The sequence below is a fragment of the Nicotiana tabacum genome, chromosome 24, assembly GCF_000715075.1.
Source record: "Nicotiana tabacum cultivar K326 chromosome 24, ASM71507v2, whole genome shotgun sequence".
Taxonomy (NCBI): Eukaryota; Viridiplantae; Streptophyta; class Magnoliopsida; order Solanales; family Solanaceae; genus Nicotiana; species Nicotiana tabacum.
In genome coordinates this window covers 90,346,691-90,367,447 of record NC_134103.1, presented here as the reverse complement: position 1 = coordinate 90,367,447, position 20,757 = coordinate 90,346,691, and positions in this window count along the sequence as shown.

Genomic DNA, 20,757 nt, shown 5'->3' with positions numbered 1-20,757 from the left:
GCTCCATAGTCATTTTTATTAGTGTCAAGAGTATCCATTCGTTATATTGCACTAATTGCTAGTATTGCACTTTCTTTCCGTATTTTTGAGATGGGCTTAGTATTATTATAATAGTGTTGGTAAAAACTCATTTTCGGTTAGTTCATGAAGATTATGGTAGGTTTAGATGAATATTAGTTGGTTGTATATTGTTTATGAGACAGAAAAACTGTTGGATAGATCTAAAACATGGGAGACTCTGTCTGATTTTCTGTAAAATACCAATGAGGCTTACTTAGGAGTACTTGCTCCTAAGCGCCGGTCATGATCCTAAATTGAGTTGTGACAAAGTTGGTATCAGAGCTTTAGATTATTCCTGTGCCTAAAAGAGTACATGTCGGTAGTAGAATCTCAATTATGGTTATGTAGCCGACCATTCCCATAATCCTGATTCTGCGAGGGCGTGATAGAATGTGTATTATTTTTCTTCTTATTCCTCCTTACGTGTGTGGCGATTAGGGCCAGATAACTCAATATGTCACCTTTTATCTAGATTCGGTTTGGCTCGGACTGATCATCCAATAATAGAATTTGGCTAGAGGTTCAAAGACACAAGTGCTGCCAGTGAACAATTAATCGTCTCCCAACAAAAGAAAGTGACAGAAGTAATATAAAGGCCAATAAAAAGGGCTATTGTACCGCAACAAGGGGCTTTCATACTCCTAAGATGTGAAATATATTTTATTTTAGAAAGTAGCACTAGTTCACTATTATAACAATAGAACAAAGTCGTCACAAAGTTACTTACTTTCATGTAAAAGGAAAATTTTTATCTTAATGGATATAATTGATAGACAAGATAAGGATTGAAATAAAATGAAGCTTTAGATGCCTCAGACACCTAAATTGGCAAAGATTATCGGAAATAAAGATGTATCCTTAATAAAGTTCCTAAAGTTGAAACTGTCAAGTTTAACATTTTTGACAATTTGAAGGATCCTCAGATACCCTAAGGAATTTATTTTTTTGCGTTATGGGCTCTAGAATATACTAGCAAAAGATCTGATTAGCTAGAGTTTACAGACCGGAGAACTAGCCAGTTAATGGTATAATATCGTATTGTTAGAAACATCGATAGGATCAACACATTTTACTTGGGAATGGGTTCTCTAAACTATTTATGAATCGCTTCCTTCTTGTAATCCAAAAGCGTGAATCTACTAGGTAAGAAATTTGTTAACACAATAGAAGTACCGATATATGCCACTAGACTTTCTCAGCTAGCTAAATACACACTATCTAAAGTTTAAGAAATTGTTTAAGAGGTGCTTAACCTTTTAAATAAGGCAGTAACCTCATTTACGAAGAGTATGATATATTTTATGGTAATTGAGCTTGCTAAAATATTGAAAATATGGGTGTGATAGGTATGCAACAAAAGTTTTATGAGGGAAGCACAAGATTGGGGAATTCATTAGGTGAGCATTTTAGCGGGAGTCAAACAATTGAAAATATAGACTATGAGATGTTGAATGATCCCTTTGGGGTGTTACTCATGTGGGAGGATCTAAGTTAACTGAATATATTTAACGAGCTTGCCAAATTCAAGTTGAACATAGGGATATCTTAGTCGACTTGATATTAGTTAATATGGTCTACTTGAAATGGATCGGTTATCTTCTTGCCATGCCATCCTCGATTACAAACAAAGGAACTTGAGTTTGAGATACTAAACTAACCCAATTTTGTCCTAAGAGGAGAACAATTTCCAAAGATAGATAAGGCTATATCATGTATCAAGGCTCAATGTTACTAAATATTGGTTGGTTGTATATTGTTTATGAGACAGAAAAATTTTTGGATAGTCCTAAAATAGGGAAGACTCTGTTCGATTTTCTGTAAAATACTGATGAGGCTTACTTAGGAGCACTTGCTCCTAAGCGCCGGTCATGATCTTAAATTGGGTCGTGACATTACAACCATGACTTGTTTGTACTCAATGTTATGAATGAAAATGCTACTTCTTCTGTTTACTCGATTGATTCTTTTAATTTATGACATACTAGATTAGGACACATTAGTTCATCTTATATTAAGAAAATGGATTCCGAAGGTCTCATTTCAAATATTAATTATTCAAATATTGATAAGTGTGAAGTTTGTGCCGAAGCTCAATAAACTAAGAAATTATGTGGGTATGTGTTTAGAGAATCTGAATTGTTAAGTTTAATCCATACTGATTTAGGAGACTTGAAACAAACTATGACTCGAGGAGGGAAAAAATATTATGTGGCTTTTATAGACGATTTTTCTAAATATACAAAAGTTTATTTGTTGATAAATAAAAATGAAGCTTTTGATTAGTTTTTAATTTATAAATCTGGAGTAGAAAATCAATTAGATAAAAAAATCAAAAAGTTAGATCCGATAGAGGTGGTGAATTTATTTTGTTGAATGATTATTGTGAGAAAGAAGGTATAATATATGATATAACTCCGCCATATTGTCCACAATCAAATGGTGTAGCAGAACGGAAAGATAGGACATTAAAGGAAATGATAAATAACATGCTTGTTAGTTCTAGTGCCCCGAATAATCTTTGGGGTGAAGCCATTTTATCTGCTTTTCATTTACAAAATAAGATTTCCTATAAGAAAATGGGTAAAATACCTTATGAGTTGTGGAAAGACTATCCCCCTAACTTGAAATATTTGAAAGTGTGGGGGTGCCTCGCTAAAGTTATGTTACCCGATCCTAAAGAATAAAAATAGGATCTAAGACATTTGATTGTATGTTTATTGGGTATGCTGAAAGCAGTGCAGCATATAGATTTTTAGTAGTCAAAAGTGATGTGCTTGAACACAATACTATTGTTGAAACAAAAAATGCTGAATGTTTTGAAAATATTTTATGTTTAAAATTTGAGAATATTTCTGATGCTCATATTATTCCAAGTGATAATATTACTCATGTTCCTATTATTCAAAATGATTTTGAAAGTGAGGAATTAAGAAGAAGCAAAAGACCAAGGAAAGAAAAATCTTTTGGTAATGATTTTTATACTTATCTTGTGGATAATGATCCTTTGACATATTCTTAAGCAATTTCTTCGCATGGTACCTCATTTTGGAAAGAAGTTATTGATGTAGAAATAAATTTAATTTTATAAAATAAAACTTGAATTTTAGTTGATTTACCTCTGGGAGCTAAACCCATTGGTTGTAAATGGATTTTTAAGAAGAAACTCAATCCAGATGGTTCCATTGATAAATACAAAGCTAGACTAGTTGCAAAAGATTTTACTCAAAAGCAAAATATTGATTATTTTGATATTATACTCCTGTAACTAGAATTTTCTCAATTTGTATTTTACTTGCATTGGCTTCTATTTATAAACTTTTTATTCACCAAATGGATGTTAAAACTGCATTTTTAAATGGTGATTTACTAGAGAAAATTTACATAGAGCAACTTGAAGGTTATATAGTGTCAGGCCAAGAAAATAAAATATATAAATTGCTAAAATCTTTGTATGGTCTAAAGCAAGCACCTAAATATTGGCATGAAATATTTGATCAAGTATTGATTAATGATGGATTTTTATCAATTGAAGTAGATAAATATGTTTATACAAAATGTGGAGATGGTACATGTGTTATTATTCGCCTTTATGTAGATGACATGCTTATTTTTAGTTCTAGTCTTGAATTGGTACATAAAACCAATTTTTTCTTGTTTTCTAATTTTGAGATGACAGACATGGGAGAAGCTAGTGTTATTTTAGACATGAAAATTATAAGAGATGGCAATAGCTTGATGTTGACTCAAGAATTGAAAGAATTCTTAAAATATTTGACAATTTTGATGTGGTACTTGTAAGCACTCCTTATGATGCTAGTAGTCAATTAAAAAATAATAAGGGAGATGCAGTAGATCAAAATAAATATGCTCAAATTATTGGTAGCCTAATGCATTTGATGGATTTTACTAGACCTGATATTGCATATGATGTGTGTAGATTGAGTAGATATACTCAAAACCCGAGTCATAATCATTGAAATGTATAAGTAAGAGTAATGAAATATTTGAGAGGTACCATGAACTATAATATCAAATATAGTGGATTTTCTATTATATTAGAAGGTTAAAGTGATGCTAACAGGATCTCTTATTCAGATGAGACAAAATCTACTAGTGGTTATGTGTTCACCCTGGGAGGGGGTGTTGTGACATAAAAATCATCTAAACAAACAATAATAGCTAGATCTATCATGGAATCTGAGTTTGTAGCATTAAAATTAGCCGGCACTGAGGTCGAGTGGTTAAAGAACCTTTTTGCAAGTATTCCACTAGGAATAAAACCGACACCTTCTATGTCGATGCATTGTGATTGCCAAGTTGCAATAGCCATTGCTAAAAATAAATCCTTAAATGGGAAGAGCAGACATATCCGATTGAGACATAATGTGATAAAGCAACTGTTGAAAGATGGAATTATTTCCATAGATTATGTGAAGTTAGAAGTGAATTTGGCAGATCCTTTGACTTTTAAGTGAAATATCGAGGGGTTGAGACTTTTGCCAATATGTATCAACAATGATGGTAACCTAACCTATGTAATTGGAGATCCCATGAAGTAAGTTCACATGGGTAATAACAAGTCATTAGTTGATCAAATGTGCACTATACAATTTGTCTCTTCCTATGGTGTGTGTGATATAGTGCATGACTGCAAGAAATGTGAGGCTGAGTTATTAAAATCTTAATCCAATAATCCATAGCTTTTTGTAGGTGGTGTATTGTGTTGTAGAATACATTTGATGGATGGACCTATATGAGTGTGGAGTGGGCCGCTCCTATGAAATTAGTGGCAGAGTTTCTAGAGCATTCATGAAAATCAGGCTCGCGCATGGCCTATTAGCGCAAAACAGCGATAACATCAGAAATTGTGGGGGTGTAATAAGATGAATAAGATCTTTAGCTTACAACAAGAATTTTTGGTTCATAAAAGTTATCAACTTCACCAAATTATTCTGTAGGTTAAATCTTATTTTATCTATATTTGGTTCATAGTCTATAAGACACAAGATGAATTTTATTACGCCCGAAACCCAGCAAGTTATAATCTCTCTCTTTATTATTATATTTCTTTTGAGATATGTGGTGGAATGCTGGAATTTGTGGGTATCTCAAAAGGAAGTATTCCTTATTTTTATCTAATTTCTCTCATATTGAATTAATTACAAACTAGCCGTTGGAGCAACATTTATATAAACATATTTTTGGAGAGCTAAAGATACAATTTTCTGACATACTTTTCTCAAGCTTCTTCTTCCTACTATAGGTGACACTCTTGTGAACAATGACAGATTTTCCATCTCTCCTTTCTATTTCTCCTCCTTTCTATGCTGAGTTTCTTTATTGAATTTTTTACTAGCTTTGTTCCCAATTTAATAAATGGAAAAGATTGTTGAATTATGGAGGATACGCCTAATTGTATTTTTTATTGTGTAGGCGAAACATCCTTGAGAACAATATCTTTAACACACCTCCAAGTTTTGATAAATCTTATTCTCCATAACCAATATTTTTCCAACAGTAATTGTTGAAATTAACAACAAAATTTGCGATGCAGAGATCTTAAATAAAATTGGAGACCCTCCTTGGACACTAGTGTTTGACACTTTGACTAAAACAACAGATGGTAGAAATCGGGTCCTATTTACCGGTCATATTAGTCCTTTATCTTTTAAGAAAAATATTTGACTAATGTATTCTTATTTATTCTTGTTCACCACATTAATTTCCCTCCAATAAATGCTCATTTTATTTATACTAAGGGTAAAATTTAGGAGAAGTAATTAATAAGACAGTCACAAGAGGAAGTATATATAAAATAACTGCAAAACCATCTGGACCATAGATTAAACAATAATTTTGAATCAAGTTGTCATTTCTCTTAAAAGAATTCACACGAGCAGAATTTCTCATATGCAGTCAAAAACATTTTTTAGTATTAAGTCATCAAGTTTGTTATACTCACAAAATTCAAAGAATAATTTGGCACAGCACGTACTTTTCAAATTCTTGCAAACTTTCTAAGACACCGAATTTGACAATAGAGAGGAAAGGTCTTTCCCAAATTTCATCTAAATATATATCCTAAAAAGTAGTCGAAAATTATGTTGATTTATATATTAGTTTGATAAGTGACTGTATGATGTGTAACGCACATAATTAAGTGTTCAACTTATTATTTATTTATTTATTTATTTATATTTATCATAATCTTCTAACTTATATAGCATAGTCATCTCTAGGTTCAAATGTCAATAAATACTGTCCTTATCCATTTTTACGATATTACGTAACTTACTCTTCTATCTAAACAGTGTTTTCACACGGATTTTTTAAATAGAGTTAAAAAGATTTTTCAAGATGTTTCCTCTCTTGAAAAATAGATTGGAACAATAATTTCTATTCGATTATTTCAATGTAATCTCCGTCCAGTCAAATGTAAAGTACAAACCTTTATGCGCTTAATACAACACATTTGATGCATAATCACTTCCATAATATCACTAATATCTCTTGTTAGAAAATTTGTGGTCAGGGAAAATGTTATTAGATATTGAACCTCAATAGATTATTACAGAAGCATATGCCTCTATTCTTTAGTTTATTATATTTAAAGTATTCTTTAATTTATTATATTTAAAGTCTTGTACTTTTGTCTTTCTACGCCAGATTAAGTATTTTGCCATTGACATCAAATGATTTCATGCTTCGTTGACTCTTTTCCCCTTTTTAAACACTTCGAAATGACTAAAGAGCCCATGCTTTAATAATTAAAGTCTTAAAATGTATTTTAAAATAGATTATTGGAATATCTCAGATAATTAAAATTTAATAATTCTGCATATGAAAATTATAGCTGAAAACTGGTAATATTAAAAATTCTTACAAACCCAGGTAAAATTAAATCTTGATTAGTCGTTGCATCAATGCAAGTTATCAAACATCGAGTGAACAATTTTAAAAGAAACTTTTTAAACTAAATTAATTTATTTTTAAAATATAAATTTCAAAGAGATACTATAAACAGGATTTTTCTCATATCACAATGGAGTAATGTATTTCTAAAATTTTAAGTAATAGTTAACTTAATTTGAATATATCTGAAAAATAAAACGTGGCAACATTTGGAGCAGAGAACTACATTCGGATTTATATTCTTAAAAAAAACTTCAATATTCTACTGGAAAAAAATCCTACTAATATAATAATTTTCCCCATTTTTCCTGGCACGACGTGTCCACCTTTCACATATTTAACATAGAAGGGCCATAACTAGCGTACGTTTTTATAAAAGTGAGAGACAAAATAATGTAGATCCAAAATACAACTTTATAAAATGAATATATTCATATTATGTTCCTTGTCAAATGAATGACCTGTAGATTTGCCAGCTGTTATTGTATTACAAAATAAATGGACTTATTCAATTATGAATATTTTCTGGAATTACTAAACTAAGCTAGTTATTGGTTGTTATAAACTTTATTTTATTCAATAACGGACAGCTAATGGTCAACTGTAGGCTAACTTGGGGAAAAGGGAAAGATAGAAAATTAACGATAACGGAAAATATTAGAGTTCCCAAATGATCATTTGCCTCGCAGTCATTTATTTTAGGGCAAGTTATCAAAAACAATTATATTCATTAACCAAATGTATAAAATATATGTATATTATAATATTATATATTAATATACAAAAAATATATTTTATCGGCTATTATATTTGGGACGGTAATACTGTGTAGTTTTTCTTTTATATTTATTTCAGGAAAGCAACGTGGATGCACATTATTAACAATTTATTTGAACTCAAAAATTACTTTCATTTCAAATTATATATACCGTTACAAAATTTTAAAGAAATGTACAACCATACTAGTTTACAGCACGGTTGCTAAGAATAGTCGATACAAATATATTCTATGGCACGAACTGGCTTAACATCTTAGATTTGCATTATTGTGAAGGGAATACAATTTGGTAAACACCATCATTTGCAATCCGATATAGATGAAATCATGTCATTTTAAGGTGGCCTTTTGTTTTTAAGTTTTCAAAAAAATGAGATGTTTGCATTTAGCATTTCATTACCAACTGTTATCTTATCTAGAAATTCGGGAAACACCGTCCAAAAAAACCGACCAAAGTAGGTCGTTATGGCCAATAACCGTCCAAAATGCGACCATTCACGTGTGGATGGTATTTTGAAGGTCGGAAGGGCATACCGACCAAAGTTGGTCGAAAATTACGACCAACATTGGTCGGTATGCTCTACACGACCATTTGACAATTTAATTGACTTACCGACTAAAATTGGTCGGAATATTATTTTATTAATTTAATTTTACCGACCAAACTTGGTCGGTGTATTAAATTTATTAATTTTGATTACCGGCCAATTTTGGTCGGTATTGGAAAATATTTTTTTTAATAAATAATTAAAATTTAAAAATACCAACCAACTTTGGTCGGTACTGAAAAATATTTTTTTTATAAATAATTAAAATTTAAAATACCGACCAAAATTGGTCGGTAAAGTGGACAGGGCAGGCAGCAAACCGACCAAATTTGGTCGGCAATGTCGAATTTCTGGGAATTCATTGTACATTAACCGACCAACATTGGTCGGTAAAGTGCAATTTAATTTTTTTTTATTAGTTACCGACCAAGGTTGGTCGGTTTTCTGGGTTTAATTTTGGCAGAAAATGCCTGTTTTGGTAGCTACATCACCTGCCAAATAAAAACAGCATACCAATATCCCCAATTTACACCTAATAACCACCAATTCACCACATACAATCCCTAATTCGCCACAAATCCAACCAAATATCCAACTACAACAACTACCAAACATTCAATTAATACTTTAAAACTAACAAACTAAAGTTCAATTGATCATCACAATTCAAAACCAAGCAAAAACTAATTACAACAAGTTCAAAAGTGTTCAATCTAATTCAAAACTAGTTCTATTAGTCTAGTTCAATGTATATCAAAGTATTGGTAAAGGGTGTTTTCTACAACATCATCACCATCTAATGAACTTTCATCTACAAGACGGTATAGAGAACGGTCTTTTGGAGGACGGGAAGAATGATCACGGGGAGGACGGGAGGAACGATCACGAGGAGGACGGGAGGAACGATCACGTGGAGGTCGAGCCTCTGGCGATGACTCACGAGATCGGGGTAACGGAAAAGCTCCAGTAGAAAGGAGAGTTCTGATCTGAGCTTGCATACCAAGGAATTGAGCATCTCTAAACATTTCTCTTTCCTTGGCTCGCCTGATTCACCAGTTGGCTGACTACGAATAAATTCCTCCACGTTACTTTGGTAGCGACCCTACATTATTTTAAATTAAATTAGTATTTAAAAATTCTTATAAAAGTAAATTATAACACTTAAAGAAAATTAAAAGCTTACATATGCAGTCTATGCCCGGTCCTCGACCCACCTATCTCCATCCCCCTCTTTCTTCTTCTTTAAAATATGCGTCTCTTTGGATAGCTCATCATGGCTCATTGGACGCCCATACTTCTTTTCCTGAAAATAAATTAATTTAGTTAATAAATAGAATTGATATACTTAGAAAAGTAAAATAATTTAAGCAATTACCAATCTTCTTTTTATTGTACCGATGCTGATAGCACCCCCAGTGTGCAAGGAGCCTCCCTTCTCAGATGAGCGAGTTTTCTTTCCTTTTTCGCTCCTCTGTAAGAAATCCTCGGTCTGCCATTGTCTTAACAAATCATCCCATAAATGTTGTAGACACCAGTCTGGCCTCTTGTTCTTCTTTCTACCACCCGAGAAATGATCCGCCAATCTCTTACGAGCTTTATGATGAAAATTTACAGCCACTTCCTCACTATAGCGGTCTTTTCATACACACTTGCTTTGCATTTTAAAAGTTAAATATTAGATGAAAATATCATAAATATAAATTATTAAACTGCTTAAAAGAACATGTATACTTTAAACTGATTGAAAATTTGCTCCTTCAGCGAGAATGGAAAATCAGTCCAAGTCGCATAAGGGCCATCATAAAGCTTTTTGATCGCATTGGTCATTATCTTCGTAGTCTGCTTACCCGGCTTGAACCTGCAATTTAACAATAAAAATACATGAATATATTAGTAAAAATATTATAAAATAATAAATGCAAAAATAACAAATAATTATTACCCGTCACCCTCAGGGACTATGATGATCCTGCCATAGCGATCATAATGCACTACCTTTGGATCATCTTCCTCGGCATGTGTATCATAGGCAGATGTAGACGGTGTAGGGGGCTCAGAGCTACTGTCTCGCAGGTGAAGGCGTGAAATGGATAAAGTCGATGATGAAGATAGCTGTGATCCCTGTGACTGCGACATAGCTGGATGCGATCCATATGGTTGTGATACTGATGGTTGTGACCCGAGTGGCTGTGATATGGATGGATTTGATCCATGTGGTTGTGATATGTAGGAATGCGATCCACGTGGTTGTGATGCAGATGGCTACGATCCACGTGGTTGTGAGGCAGCTGGACTGTATATCAGACGTATAGTCCTATGGCCCTGTGGTGGAAGACCTAGTGTCTGGATGAAGGTGTAGGCCTTGTGATGCTATGGTAGCTCAGTATAGCCGTGTGGTGGAGGATAAGATATAAGCATCTCTGAAGAGGGTCGAAAAGAGGGAGTATTATTATCTATCCTCCTCTTTCCCTTCCTAGCCTTTTCTCGACCCCGAAAACTAGTAGGGTCATTGTTACCTTGACCCTTGCCTGCCATCTACATAATATAATACATATTTAGATTGAAACAAATAAGAAACTAGTTATAAAACGAGAGTGATTTAAAAACCCAATTTTTTAATCCTCGTCAACGTATTGTTCCTCGTCCGAGAATTCCTCGTCCTTACTTGTTTGAATTTCATCAGTTGATTCTTCGTCCTCATTTTCTATAATTGTTACTTAATTTATATCAACTTCTTCCAATATGCGTTCAGGATATTCCAGATCATTTTCTAACTGATCGTCAACTATTTGGTGAACACTGGAGATATCGTTTTGATATGCAACATCTAACACATTCTCGACTTCTACCCTACCTAGAGGCTTAGTTTTGATTACAACCCACTAATCGGACTTATTCCTCCGTAATGGATAAGGAGCATAATACACTTGCCTAACATTATGTGCAATTATGAAAGGATCATAGCGATCATATTCCCTCGTATGATTAACCTCAATTATGTTGGATTGATTGTGTACTCTTGTACCTCTTATTGGATGTGGGTCAAACCACTTGCATCTAAAGAGTATCAACTTCTTAAATGGCCAATATGTATATTCTAGTTGTAATATTTCTTTGACCACACCATAATAATCAATATCTTCAACTTGGTTGCCATCACCACCTTGAACCCACACCCCGCTGTTGTTGCTATTTTTATTTTTAGAGCAATCCTTTGTATGAAATTTATAACTATTCACTACGTACTTAGACATTATTGTGACATGAAGCCCAGGTCCCCAAGATATATCTTTCAAAAATTAATTTACACCATTATTTGGATTATTTACCTACATAGTGTTAAAAAAATTCATAAGTTAGCACAACTTATGAATCAATTTTTATGCATTCACTACGTGTGTGTGTGTGTGTGTGTGTGTGTGTGTGTGTGAAGAACATTATCAAGATAAACTTATAAATTATTTGAACCACATATCAAAACTCGTATATACAGCATCATGGCCAAATTGACCCACGAAGTGACCGTGACACATCAAATATTTTTAGTAGTTGGATCAATATGTAATCATAGTAAATTTTACATTTTGATAACTAGTAAATCAATACTTACTTAAGAAATAATACAACTTCAAGACAATTTAGCAACACATAAATTGTAGCTGACTTGTACTGTTACATCCCGCATTTTCTACGATAAAGTTTCGTCGTAAGTTAATCGACGTAAGCTCGGGAATGAGATTATTTTTGAGGTTATAAGTATTTATGTTATTGGTAACAAGTGATAAGTGAGTGCCGTGAAGATTATAGGGTAAACAAATCAAAGAATGAGTATTCGTTGAAGTTTGTCAATTTGGGATAAAATACGGCCCAAGCTATAATACCTGGTATTTATGGACTAGTGACATACAAGATATCACATGACCATGATAGTAAGGCGTATAAAGTATGTTAAAAGTAATTAGTATTTTAAGTAATTTGAGATAATTCTTAATTATGTGAATAATTGGTTAATTATTAATTTTTGGTGGGAGATTAACAAGGTAATTAGAATTTGTGGATAAGCTTAATGGAGACCTTACCCCAACGTGACAGCAAGGGGCTTATGTAATAATGATTCTTTGGCTAGGTGGCATAATTAGGTGATGTTGGCAAAATAATCTTTATCAAGTGGGACCCACAACCACTATGATAAGAAACCTCCCTAATTCATTAAAGGGAGATGGATGAGAGCTTCAACAAAGTAACGAATGAGAGCTTCAACAAAGTAATGGATGAGAGATTCAACAAAATTCATACAAAACTACCTAATGTAACAGCAACGTGACTTACAATTCTAAGGGGGCCCGGTATTAACCTTTCTCAAGAATATCATTCAGATTTTTCCCTACTTTGATCTTGCCGTTACGTATTTTGTCGTAATTGACGTGTGTTAGGGGGATTGTCAGGAGAATCGACTCAGGTATGTTAAGGCTATCCCTTCTTTCCTTTTGGCGTGATCCCTACAATACAAATGAAACGAGCAAATCCACAACTTTCATAAATGTCTCTATTCATAGAAGTACCAGGGGTGCCTATGTTCTTGATTCCCCATGTGTCTTATTATTGTATCTTCTGTTCATGGATCTCAGAAAAATACGTAGTTGATAAAATTTATCCGAAGGCATATTGATTTTATGACATTCCGAAAGATCTTATTGACTTACTTTTCATTACATTCATTGATACATGTACATTGACCCAAGACCAGATGGCGTTCTATACACATATATATATATATATGGGGTATGAAGAAAGGTTACGGCGTTATATACGCAGTACTACCTAATCAAGTAGCATACATTGATGATTTCCCCCATAGAGGCCGAGATGATATGATGGGATTCCCTCAGAGGCTTGATGATATTATGTACACATATACCTATGCATAATACAACATTTATACGCACATGCATGACTTTATAAATATTTCAGGATTCACAAAGTTATTTAGACTTACAGGCGGATTCCTTTACTCTATGTTTCTTTTAAGTCTTTTATGTACTGATTTTCATGCCTTACATACTCGGTACATTATTCGTACTGATGTCCCTATTTTCATGGGGCATGCGTTTCATTCTACGGGTGCAGGTAGACAGGCTGACGGTCCCCTTTTTTAGGATCCTTGATCAGCGAGAGTTGGTGTGCTCCACTTGATATGGAGCTATTACTAGTTTTGGTACGCTATTTTTGGTATTTAGATATGGGTATGACGGGGCCCAGTCCCATCCTTCATACAGTTGTACACTCTATTAGAGGTCTGTAGATAGTCATGTATAGTTGGAAAATATGTGGCCTTGTCGACTTCTAGTTTTGGATATATAGTTGTCTATAGCAGTCTTGTTGGCTCACCCTACTGTATTTCGCATATATATGTATATATGTCTTTTGGACATGTTTTCCTCAAGTATGTTATTCACATGATTCAGCAGTTTATTGACAGATGTTATTCATGACCTACCATTAATTCATGTTTATATCTTAGACGCATGCTTAGGGGTGTTCACAGGTAGGACTCAGGCACTCGTCATGGCCCATCGGTTTGGGTCGTGACAAAAGTGGTATCAGAGCAGTTCTGTCCTAGGGTTGTCTACAGACCGTGTCTAGTAGAGTCTTGTTTATTGATGAGTGTGTTGTGCACCACATTTATAAACAGGAGGCTACAGGACATATAGGATGTTATCCTCCTTTCTTATCTTAGATCGTGCGATATAAGGATTCATTTTCCTAATGATATGTTATATTTTCAGCGATGCCTAAGAAGGCTACAGCCGCCCAGAAGGGCAAGTTCGTGGCTGATAAGACTACTAGTCGAGCGCCACGAGTTACCAGGGCTCGGGGAGAATCTCATAGTGAGATTCTATCTCAGACTTCACACACCCCGCCCTCTACAGAGGAGCTCTGAGGGGCACCAGCTTCAGCGCCTCCCCTTGTACACCCAGCTCCCCAGCCAGATGCACCGGGGTAGGAAATGAGAGATGTTATTCAGCTATTGACTCGATTAGTAGCCGCACAATCTCGACGTCAGGAAGTAGGTATTGGTCATGCAGATAGGGCCATCAGTGCGAGGGTTCGTGATTTCATCAATTTGGACCCTCCGATATTCATTGGAGCAGATCCAAATAAGGACCCTCAAGTATTTATCAATAGGATGCAGAGGACTTTGAGGGTAATGAAGGCCACTGCGACTGAGTTAGTTGAGCTAGCTTCCTATAAACTTCATGTTGTTGCAGTTAATTGGTACGAGTCTTGGGAGTTGTCCATAGGTAAGGATGCCCCTCTAGCAGTATGGCATGAGTTTACAGAGGCTTTTCTTCGTCATTATCTTCCACCGGAGCTTAGACGGGCCAAAGTTGATAGGTTCTTGACCCTTCGGAAGGGTAATATGAGTGTTCGGGAGTACAGCCTTCAGTTTGATTGTTTAGCTAGGTATGCTCCCACTATTGTAGCTAAGATGGAGGATCGGTTTCATCGATTCGTGATGGGGTTGGAGCCGCACCTGCTTAACGATTGTATGTCGGTCTCACTTCAGCCAGGCATGGATATTTATCATATTCAGGCATACACTCAGGGTGTAGAGGAGCGTAAGCGGAAGAAGAGGGTCGATCGTGAGCATGATAGGGGCCAGAGTAATAGAGAGATCTTCGGGTCCTTCTGGTGAGTTTCGAGGTGGTCAGAGACAACGATACCCGAGGTATCCAGCCCAGCCATCGGCTAGCACACCCCTTCAGTTTGCCGGTAGGAGATTTGATCGTTCCATATATTCAGGGCCTAGTCAGAATTCCAGGGCCTCAAGTTCTCAGTATAGGGGTGAGTCAAGTCAGATGAGGCCGCCCTTGCCATGATGTGCTCAGTGTAGTAAGCAGCATGCCGAGCAGTGCCGTATGGGGTTGGGTGTTTGTTATACTTGTGGTTATCCAGGCCACGTTATGAGAGATTATCCGACGAGAGGTGGTGCAAGCATAGTTTAACCAGCGGGATCTGTAGCTAGTTCATCATCATCAGTACGCCCCCATGGGCAAGGTTCAGAAGCACCAATCGGTCGTGGTAGAGGCAGAGGTGGAGCATCTAGCTCGAGTGGTCCTCAAAACCGCATTTATGCATTAGCAGGATGGCAGGATCAAGAAACATCACCTGATGTTGTTACAAGTATATTATTAGTCTCCTCGTATGATGTATATGCATTGATTGTCCCAAGTTCCACCTTATCACATGTTACTCCGTTGGTTGCTAGTAAGTTTGGAATAGAACCTGAGTTGGTTAAACCTTTTGAGGTGTCCACACCTGTTGGGGATCTAGTGATAGCTAGGCGAGTATATAGAGATTGTACAGTAGTAGTTCATAGTCTATCTACAGTATCAGACCTAATTGATTTAGATATGGTAGAATTTGATGTTATACTGGGTATGGATTGGTTGGCTTCTTGTTATGCCAGCATTGATTGTAGATCAAAGATGGTTCGATTCCAGTTTCCAGGGGAGCCTATTTTCGAGAGGAAAGGTAATACGGCATCGCCGAGAGGTAGGCTTATTTCCTATCTCAAGACAGGGAAGATGACTATAAAGGGCTATATTTATCACTTAGTTCGGGTACGGGATGTGAAAGTAGAGTCACCAACCATTCAATCTATCCCTATGGTTAATGAGTTTCCCGATGTTTTTCTCGATGAGCTTCCAAGTCTTTCGCCAGAGCAAGAAATTGAGTTTTCTATTGACATATTACCAGATACTTAGCCAATATCCATTCCTCCCTATAGAATGGCACCTACAGATCTGAGAGAGTTGAAGGAACAACTAAGGAACTTGCTTGAAAAGGCTTTATCAGACCTAGTATATCACCGTGGGGAGCACCTATGTTATTTGTGAGGAAGAAAAATGGTTCCTTGCGAATGTGTATTGATTATAGACAGTTGAATAAGGTGACAATCAAGAATAAATATCCGCTCCCGAGGATTGATGATTTATTTGATCAGTTGCAAGGTGTCAAGTATTTCTCGGAGATAGACTTGAGGTTCGGGTACCATCAGGTAAGGGTTAAGGAGAAGGATATTCCGAAGACAACATTCAGGACCAGATACGGGCACTTTGAGTTTCGTGTTATGTCATTCGGTTTGACCAATTCCCTAATAATATTCATGAATTTGATGAACCGTGTGTTCATACCCTTTCTAGATTTGTTCGTGATTGTATTTATTGATGATATATTGGTGTATTCTCGTTCAGAGGCTGAGCATGCAAATCATTTATGTACTGTGCTCAGAGTTCTACAAAAAGGGAAGTTGTATGCAAAATTCACTAAATATGAATTCTGGTTGAATTCTGTAGCTTTCCTTGGGGATATTATTTCAGGTGAAGGTATCCGGGTTGATACACAAAAGATTGAGGCAGTAAATACTTGGCCTAGACCTACGACACCGACAGAGGTTCATAGCTTTCTCGGTTTGGCAGGTTATTATAGGAGATTTGTAGAAGGATTTTCTTCTCTTTCAGCACCATTGACAAAGTTGACTCAGAAGGGAGCTAAGTTGCAGTGGATCGATGCTTGCGAACGGAGTTTCTAGAGATTAAAGGACAGACTAACTTCAGCACCAATTTGAACACTCCCAGAGGGAACCGATGGTTATGTTATTTATTGTGACGCTTCGTGCATTGGATTGGGTTGTGTACTGATGCAGCATGGTAAGGTTGTAGCTTATGTTTCTAGACAACTAAGAAATCATGAGAAGAATTACCCGACCCGCGATCTAGATTTAGCCACGGTGATTCATGCACTAAAGATGTGGAGGCACTATCTTTATGGCATTCATGTTGATATCTATACGGATCATAAAAGCCTTCAGTATATCTTCAAGCAAAAGGAATTGAATTTACGTCAAAGGAGATGGTTGGAGCTACTGAAAGACTATGATGTTGATATTTTATACCATCCAGGGAAGGGGAATGTAGTAGCCGATGCCCTCAGCCATAGATCTATGGGTAGCCTATCATATTTACAGCCAGAGAAGAGGGGGATAGCCCATGATATTTATCAGCTAGCTAGTCTTGGAGTTTGATTACTGGACTCAGATGATACGGAAGTTACTATTCAGGACACGGCAACACCCTCTTTAGTAACTAAAGTGAAGGAACGCCAGTACGAGGATCCTGTGTTAGCTCATTATAGAGATACAACCCCTCAGAAGGAGAAGACACCATTTGAGATTATAGGAGATGGAGTCCTTAGATATCGAGGACGATAATGTGTCCCTAATGTTGCAGGGCTGTGCCGGCAGGTTATGGGATAGACTCACTATTCTTGAAATTATGTCCATCCAGGAGCAACAAAGATGTATCATGATATTAGGGAAATATATTGGTGGGACGGAATGAAAAAGGATATAGCAGAGTTTATTGCTCAGTGCCCTAACTTCCAGTAGGTTAAGATTGAGCATCAAAAATGTGGTGAATTATTGCAGGCTATAGAAATTATGACTTGGAAATGGGAAGTAATTAATATGGATTTCATCATACGCTTACCTCGTACCTAGCGTAAGTTCGATTCTATATGGGTGATTGTTGATAGACTTATAAAATCAGCCTATTTTCTGCCTGTTAGGACTACATATTCCGCAGAGGATTATGCAAGGCTTTATATTAAGGAGATAGTACGATTCATGGTGTCCCTATATCTATTATCTCGGATAGAGGAGCTCAATTTACAGCCAATTTCTGGAGGTCCTTCCAAAAAGGATTGGGAACTTAGGTAAGTCTTAGTACGGCATTTCATCACCAAACAGACGAACAGGCTGAGCGTACTATTCAGACACTTGAGGATATGTTACGGGCCTGTGTGATATACTTCAGGGGTAGCTGGGATGATCATCTGCCGCTTATTGAGTTCACGTATAATAATAGCTATCATTCCAGCATTCAGATGGCTCCATACGAAGCTCTTTACGGACATAAGTGTAGGTCTCTTATCGGATGGTTCGATGTTGGGGAAACTAAGTTAGTAGGACTAGAGCTGGTACAACAGGCAATCGAAAAGATTAAGCTTATACATGAAAGGCTATTAGCAGCTCAAAGATGTCAGAAGTCTTATGTGGATAATCGACGACGAGACTTGGAGTTTCAGGTTGACAACTATGTATTCCTAAAGGTATCACTGATGAAAGGCGTTATGAGATTCGGTAAGAAAGGAAAACTTAGCCCTTGGTACATTGGACCATATAATATCATACGCAAGGTAGGCCAGGTAGCATATGAGTTAGACTTGCCTTATGACTTGGAGTCTGTACATCCAGTCTTTCATATGTCTATGCTCCATAAATATATCGGAGATGCTTCTAGAATTGTGCCAGTTGATGATGTTCAAGTCACAGAGCAATTATCATATGAGGAAGCTCCCATTGCTATACTAGATAGACAGGTTCGGAGATTGAGGACTAAAGACGTAGCTTCGGTGAAAGTACTTTGGAGAAACAATAATGTGGGAGAAATGACTTGGGAAGCCAAAGAAGACATGAAGTCTAGGTATCCCCACTTTTTTCCTCTTCCAGAAGAGGATCCGACTGAGACATCACAGCCTTAAGGTGCGGCGTGTATGGATTCTTGTGTTATTTATAGTCATTGGTCGTGTGAGGCTATTGTCGTTATTGATGATTGTGGCAATATGTGGCATTGAATTATGGAGTTTGCTACAAGAAGGGTTGGTAGTAGTACTGTTACAAAAGCGACTCTACCAAAATTTATATAGATCCCGGGGAGTTAAACATTCGAGGAAGAATGTTACATCCCGCATTTCATACGTTAAAGTTTCGCCGTAAGTTAATTGACGTAAGATCGAGAATGAGATTATTTTTGAGGTTATAAATATTTATGTTATTTGTAACAAGTGATAAGTGAGTATCGTGAAGATTAGAGGGTAAGCAAATCAAAGAATGAGTATTCGTTGAAGTTTGTCAATTTGGGATAAAATACGGTTCAAGCTATAATACTCGGTATTTATGGACTAGTGACATACGAGGTACCACATGACCATGATAGTAAGGTGTATAAAATATATTAAAAGTGATTAGTATTTTAAGTAATTTGAGAAAAATCTTAATTATGTGGATAATTTATTAATTATTAATTTTTAGTAGGAGATTAACAAGGTAATTAAAATTTGTGGATAAACTTAATGGAGACCTCACCCTAACGTGGCAGCAAGGGGCTTATGTAACAATGACTCTTTGTCTAGGTGGCATAATTAGGGGATGTTGGCAAAATAATCTTTATCAAGTGGGGCCCATAACCACTATGATAAGAAACCTCCCTAATTCATTAAAGGGAAATGGATGAGAGCTTCAACAAAGTAACGGATGAGAGATTCAACAAAGTAACGGATGAGAGCTTCAACAAAATTCATACAAAACTACCTAATGTAATAGCAACGTGACTTACAATTCTAAGGGAGGAGTCCAGTATAACCTTTCTCAAGAATATCATACGGATTTTTCCTACTTCAATCTCGTTGTTACGTGTTTTGTCGCGATTGACGTGTGTTAGAGGGATTGTCAGGAGAATCGGCTCAGGTATGTTAAGACTATCCCTTCTTTCCTTTTGGCGTGATCTCTACGATACAAATGAAACGAGCAAATGCACAACTTTCATAAATGCATCTATTCATAGAAGCACTAGGGGTGCCTATGTTATTGATTCCCCATGTATCTTATTATTATATCTTCTGTTCATGGGTCTCAGAAAAATACGTAGTTGATAAAATTTATCCGAAGGCATATTGCTTTTATGACATTCCGAGAGATCTTATTGACTTACTTTCATTACATTCATTTATACATGTACATTGACCCATGACCAGATTTTTTTTTATATATATATATATATATATATATATATATATATATATATATATATATATATATATATATATATATATATATAGAGAGAAAGGTTACGGCGTTATATACGCACCACCACCTGATCAGTTGGTATACGTTGATGATTTCTCCCACAGAGGCGGAGAAGATATGATGGGATGCCCTCAGAGGCTTGATGATGTTATGTACATATATACCTACGCATGATACGATATTTATACGCACATGGATGACTTTATAAATATTTCAGCATTCACAAAGTTATTTAGACTTAAAGGCGGATTCCTTTACTCAGTGTTTCTTTTAAGTCTTTTATGTACTGATTTTCATGCCTTACAAACTTAGTACATTATTCGTACTAATGCAGGGGTGTTCGACGGGTAGGACTCGTGCACTCATCATGGCCCATCGGTTTGGGTCGTGACATGTACTCCATATCACTCAAACTTCTCTTTCCGACATCCTTAGAACATCGGCATGGATGATTGAATATGGACTTTGGTGGATATAATGGATCATTCACACATTAGACAGTGTGCCTATTGGGCATATTCCTAGAACAT